Source organism: Myotis daubentonii, chromosome 16, assembly GCF_963259705.1.
Source record: "Myotis daubentonii chromosome 16, mMyoDau2.1, whole genome shotgun sequence".
In the NCBI taxonomy this organism is placed as follows: Eukaryota; Metazoa; Chordata; class Mammalia; order Chiroptera; family Vespertilionidae; genus Myotis; species Myotis daubentonii.
Genome location: NC_081855.1, coordinates 8,629,230 through 8,636,420, shown reverse-complemented (window position 1 = coordinate 8,636,420; position 7,191 = coordinate 8,629,230).

The following is a 7,191-nucleotide window of genomic DNA, read 5'->3' as shown; positions in this document are numbered from 1 at the left end:
AGCAACAGAGTGACTTAGAAGAAACAAGGAAAGGGGGAAACATAATGGCAGAAATCAGTAAAACAAAGAATTTGAAAAAGCCTTCAACAAACCAGAAAACTGCTTCTCTAAAAATACTGGTAAAACAAACAGATTTCTAGCCAGACTGACCAAGAAACAGAGAAAAACGCTGTGCGCATATAGCTAACCAGTTAGGCAAAACGGACCAATACCTGGGAGGAAACAAACTATACAACCTTCCTCAAGAGAAAGTGATGCCCTGACTAGTCTATCAAAGAAGTTGAATTTGTAGTTAAAGCATCTAAGGAAGGGAATCCAGGCCCAGGTGGTTCACTGGAGAATTAAATAGAATAAATGAACAGACACTTCACTGAAGAGGCTATAACATGTCGCATGAGCACTTGAAAACTTCAACATCATAAGCCATTAGGACAAGGTTATTTAGACCACAAGGAGACTAACTGAAATAAAAGACTGTGATGACACTTGATGCTGGGGAGGATGTGGAAAAACTCACTCATACAGTGCTGGTGGGAATGTAGACTATTACAGCCACTGGGGAAAGTACTTTGGTTGTTCCTTATAAAACTAAACATACAACTAACACGCACCGAGCAATTGCACTCCTGGGCATTTATCCCAGAGAAATAGAAACTTTCATCCACTCAGAAACCTGAGCACAAATGTTTATGGGAGCTTTATCTTAAAACCTGCAAGTGATCTCTGAAATCCCTTGTTGGGATTAATATCTACATTTTATAAGAAATGTCTGTCACATAAAAATGGGTAGAGTATATGAAAAGGGAATTTCATAAAGGGAAACCCAAAACGTTAACAAGGTATGAAGAGGTATTCAATTGCACTTGTAGTAAGATATGCAGAGATGTTGAATTGTACTTGTAGTCAGAGAAGTAATGAGGCCCTCTTTAAACCGATATGCAAGACAAATTAGAGTGGGATGATGGGAAGTGTTGGTGAGGCTATGGGACAAATGGGAACATCATGGGCTATGATGGGGGTGTAAACTAGTACAGGCACCCAGGTGGGCCATCTAGAAGTACTTAGCAAAATTAAATATGCTCTTATATATTTGAATATTCATATGTATAATTTTGCTAAGTCCGAAGAGCAAAAGAATCACCATAGGAGAACCTAGAACATAGGCCTCTCATTCTCAATCTTGAACTGATCATTTTTTTTTCTTTATTGAATAAGATATTAAAATGTGTCATTACCCCACCAATATCACCTTATCCCCCCAATCCTGCCCTCTCCCTCTCCCTTCCCTCATGTTGTCCACATCCATCACCTATGCTGATATGCATTCATACAAGTCTTTTGGTTGATCTTTCCCCCTCACCACACCCCCCAACCCCCGCCTTCCCTCTGAGTTTTGAGCATCTGAAAGATGCTTCCCTGTCTATGGCCATACCACCCTCAAAGCGCCCAATCTCATCTGATCACTTTTTGAATAACATTTTCTTGGCTGGGATACAGGGGGGTGAGCAGGCCTTCTGTGTCAAAATATAACCCCTCAGAGTCTAACAGCATGAATCTGGTTCTTCTGATCAGCATCACTGGGTGGGAATGGACCACTGGAAATATTGGCTAGAATAGATAGCAAAGAGATACCTGGAATAAGTGGGTTCCCAAACCTTATCCTGTCAATTCCACCTAAAGGACATTAGCCTTTTTTATGAGTATTTCCCCACTGACATAAATATCCTTATGCGATGTTAATTGCATTGTATATGAACAGCATGGCTAACAAATTCCTGTGACATGATGTAATGTGGCAAAGAGCTGTGATGGAGTCTAAACAGAGAAAATGGATCATCTGTGTACTTTCTTCTGCTATCGTCTGAAAGTAAAACGATAGTATAGGGAAAACAAAAAGACAAAAGTATCACTCAAGGTGTACATAAGGCCACATGAATATTTTCTGTAATTTTTAAAGTGTGACTATTAAGGATTAAATGTAAAAGAATAAAATCTATGTAGAATAATTTGTGATCACCTGTGTTCCTATTAAATCTTAAATTCTGCCATTGCCTGTGTGTCTTTAAATAGAACATTAGGGGGACAGTTGGGAGACCTTTGAACTCCTGATTCCATCCCAGTTTTCCTTCCCCAGAGCTACTTACTATCATCCACTTTGTGCTTGTCCCTAAGTAGGTTTCTATAATTTTACTCAAAAGTTGTGTACACACAAGTTAATTTAGAGTTGATTTTGCATTTTTGAAATTTTATTTCAATAGCATCATTCAGAATGTACCCTGACACTTTCTTTTCCACACAAATCATGCTTTGAGATTTGTCCACATTGCCACACATACTGCAGTCCATTAGTTTTACCGCTTTACTACGCATTTACTACGATAACTTTATTCTCCTGTTGAAGGACATTTGGGTTATTTCTAGTTTTCCACCATCATAAACAATGCTGAAATGGACTTTCTTGTATCCTTCATGGGCACATGAATGAAGCTTCTCTAGAGTATGTTGCTAAGAATGAATTTCTAGCAGGAAGGCCATACACACCTTAGGTTTTACTAGTGGATGCAACTTCACTGGCTGGTTCAGCCATCCCCCCTCCCAGCTGCTGTGGATGTTGGCTGCTCATGGCTCCTGATGGCCCTTCCCCTGTCCTGAGCGGGTAGGTGCTCCCAGTCCACTACCCTGGGAGGCCAGTAATGACTGGTACTGGGTAGACAAGCCTGGCTCCTTACCTAAAATGGGAATCACTCAATGGGTACAATTCCTCTTCCAGATCCCCTCTCAAGACCAGCCTGAACGTAATGTGCTGAGTCCACATCTCTGCTCACCTCCCTCCATCTTCTTTTTCTGAGGTCATTCCTTCACTAAACTCTGTCCCACTTCCCAGGAGTCACTGCTGCCAGGGAACCTGGCCCAAGATGACTAATATTGCCAAAGTCTCTCCAGAAGGGCTGCACCAATGTTCACAGGTAGGAGAGGCTTGAAGGCTGAGAAAGAGAAAGCCCATCCTAGAGATGAGGTGGGGGAGGGGGAGAAGGCAAAGGTACTGAGATGAAAGAAAGAGTTTTGTGAATTCAGCAAACTGAATGAAGCCAGTGTGGCTGAAGTGTGGGGAGCAGAAGAAAGAGAAGGACACTGGTTGAGGTTGGAGATGTATGTAGGAGCCGACAAGGAGACCATAGGCTGGTTTCCAATTTTTTTTTTTCTAATTGTAAATGGAAGTTTTTGAAATGGTTTAAGCAGAAAGTGATAGGGTTCAATTTAGACCAAGAAAATGTGTGTGTAGAGAGAATGGTTTGGTAAAAAAGATAAAATAAGCAGGGATCTGAGTATTTACACAGCAAGGAGAGTGGATCATAAAAATTAGTGTCAACACAGAAAGTAAGAAACACAATGGGATTTTTAACACAACACTTCCTGTGTCTATAAAACACACAGACATACAAAGACATAAATTCTTTAAGCATACATGCCAATTTTGAAGTGGCTACTATGTGGAGGGAGAGGAAGGGAATGGAGATTAGCGGTAATAAGAGACAATAAAACCTGGAAGTTGTCTTGCAAGGAATGGTGGTGAGAAGGTGGGATAAATGGAAGCATGTGATTTCTGGAGCCCTGAACCAAGAAAACAAAAATCAAAACAACAGCTACCACCCACCTCCCTACCCATTATTTCCCTTCACCCTGTGGAGACCCACATCTGCGATGGGGAACAGGTTTTCAGAGAGACCTTCCAAATAATCCAACTTTTACCTACTAAGTGGGTGGAACTGGATGGCAGAGGCCTTCCTAGTGATTAATGCAGCATCTGAGTCAAGGAACCTGGAGGGAAGAGGAAGCAGAACCTCCCTGGAGCCTCATTAGTAAGGACACAGATGGGAGCCCTGAGGCAGTCTCATGCCTGACCTGGTGGGGGGCTCCTGATGCTCCCTCTCAGCCTAGTTCCACATTTCCCTGGGGCTCCATGGTGCCAGGTCTTATCTCTGGGATCAGAGATAATCCAGGTTAACATGTCTTGTTATTTCCCCTTTGCACAAGTTTATGACCTGGTCCCAGGAGATCTGGGGACCAAACTTCCACCAGGTCTGGTCACTCTGTGCCTGGGTGCCCAGGGCAGGAGTAGACACACATTAGGTATCAATAAACGCCTATGGATCAAAAGTGATCGCTTGAATCCTTCCTTGATAGGGGGCAAGGACCTTGGGCTTTCCCTCCACGTTTTTCTTCAAGTGCCCAGAGAAGCACAGGGCATGCTCTGCAAATGCATTTGTCAGTTGGTGTTCAAAGAGTTTGTTGAGGTGGTTTCTTTGGTTCCCTGTCTGGCCCTGAGAGACAAACTCTCAATGGCTAGAATAGAGTGGATGCTGGCTTTATCCAATGGCCTGCTTCTCTGAGGTGCTCTAGAGCAGTGGTTCTCAACTTCCTGAAGCCGGGACCCTTTAATACAGTTCCTCATATTGTTGTGACCCCCAATTTCATTGCTACAAATTGAACATGATTAAAGCATACTGATTAATCACAAAAACAATATGTAATTATAAATATTTTTTACGATGGTCAAGGCGACCCCTGTGAAAGGGTTGTTCGACCCCCAAAGGGGTCGCGACCTACAGGTAGAGAACCACTGTTCTAGAGTCATATTCTCAGACACTGTCCAGGGAGATCCAACACCCAATGTTACTTACTGAGCAAGCTCATTGGTGGGTAGTATTTTCTTACTGATTCGTATCTGAATGAGCAGCTTGGGGGAAGCCAATCCTTCCTGGAGGCTTAGCCACATGATCTCCCCTTAGACAGACAGTACTCATGTCTTCTGGGCCCCAAGACCTTGCCTCAGCCCTTGGGACATTGAAAGGAAAGAGTAATTCTTGCCCAGGAGCAGTCCTGGATCTCAGTCCACTGACAAACAGACAGAAGTAAAATCACCTCAGATTCCATCACCCAGAGACAATCACATGCAACATATTAGTATATTTGTTCCTAGTATTATCCGGTGAATGTTGACATAGTTTCCATCTTGTCATTCTTATCTCATCTGTTTCAGTACCATCATGTGCTTAAGTATTGCCTAAATGGGTCTTTATGCTCTTTTTGTTTTTAAAATACATACATAATGCTGTGATGGATATCTTTCTTTATAAAATTTATACCATTTTGAATGATTTATGAGGATCTCTATCAGTGGAAATAGAATTATAGAATCAAATTATATGAACAATGATTCTTTTAATATCTTGTCATTTAAAAATAAAATCCTGATGTAATAATTTAGTAATGGACTTGCAGGTTTTTCTGGTAACATACAAGCACACATATAGGTAATTTAAAATAGGATCACACAAACTTGTGCTTTTAATTTAAACTTCATCTTGGAAAATTCCTGTCTAACTTAAGATAACATGACTCCTGTTGACAACTGCTCAAGTATTTCATTATGTATGCACAATAATATCTTTTACTCTGTTGTCTATTGATAGATGTTGCAGTAATGCCAAAATTTTATGATGACAGTGTTGTCATAAATTTACTAATATTCATATATTTCAACGTTTACACTGTTTCTTGAATTCCTATAAAATAAGTTCAAATTGGAGTTGTAACAAAATGATTGAATATTTTAATTTTTATGGATGCTCTAAATCAGGGGTCCTCAACCTTTTTAAACAGGGGGCCAGTTGAAGGTCCCTCAGACCGTTGGGGGGCCGGACTATAGTTTAAAAAAAACTATGAACAAATTCCTATGCACACAGCGGTGGCAAAAACACCCGGTGGGCCGGATAAATGTTTTCGGCGGGCCGCATGTGGCCCGCGTCCCGTAGTTTGAGGACCCCTGCTCTCAATTATTCTCTAATAAGCTTGTCCCAATAAAATGTTTCCCTAAAATGTATGAGTGGCCATTTTTTCACACTCTTTCCAGTACTCAACTTTTCCTATTGCTCATCTGCAAAGGAAATTATTTTTCGTGAACTTGTCAAAGGAAAAGTGTGGTTAAAGTTGTTTCCCTGGCTTCATAATTTAAAAGCTCTCCACTTTGCTGCTTTGACGCAGCGTTCAAAGTGTGGTAACATTTTCTGACCTCCTGTCCTGGTTTTCATTCCCCAATTTTACCTTTACTGTGACTTTCCTTTGCCCTGTTTCCCTGTCTTACTCAATTGGATTCTATTATCAGTAGCGCCTCCTCTTCCAAATTCATACCACCATCCAAGCCTTATGCATCTAAATACCTTCCTGCCATCTCTCCTGCTCACCTCTCAGGAGTTCAAACACTTCCCCATATTAACCCTTTATGGACCCTCCTGGAGGTCCCCTAGTCTAAAATGCAGGGTCATCTTTGATTGTACCCTACCTTGTATCTCCAGGACCCAGTACACCATTGACATATCATGATTTCATATCCAAGTGGAGTCAGTTCTTTTTCTACTTGTCCTGCTCTTGTCCTAGTTCACGCCACCATCCCCATCTGCTGGGCCTCTGCTCTCTCTGCTTCTGATCTTGTCCTGTCTTCCACCTGTTCTCCTCCCAGCAAACAGAGTGATCCATTCAACTTAAAACCAGCCATCCCACCCTACCTGCTTAAAACACTTTAATGACTTCTCATTGTCCTTAAAACATAAAACAGTATGACTCACTGGCTTGTTGTGCCCCATGGACCTCCCAACCTCAACTAGTGTCTCTCACAGCCTCACTCACAAAACACCAGCACTGACTTCCTTTCAGTCCTTGAGACACACTTTTGTGTCTTTGCAGATGTTCTTCCTTCTCTTTGCAAAGCTCTTTTCCCAACTCTCTGAGTATCAGACACTCTCAGCTGTCTGACTCAGCTTAAATGTCTCTCAGAGAAAAGCTCCCTGACCATCTAATCCAAGACGTTGCCCTTTTCTCTCCCCCCACCCCGCCCCGCCATGACTCTCTATTCCAGATTACTGATTCCTTGTAGCATTTATCGGTTTGTGGTTATTTTGTCCTGTCTGCTTGCTTTGAGGAGCTCTCTCCTGTGCTGGTTTACAAAGTCCATGAGGGGAAGCAACCCAGCACCTGTCCCAATCCCACCATCATAGATAATTATATTCTTAAGATAAATTTCTAGAACTAGAATTTAATCAAAAGCATGTCCTTTATGTTACTTTATGTTATAAAGTCACAGAACGACAATGTTGAATGTACATTTTTCTCCTTTTTGGTGTGTGTGGAAAA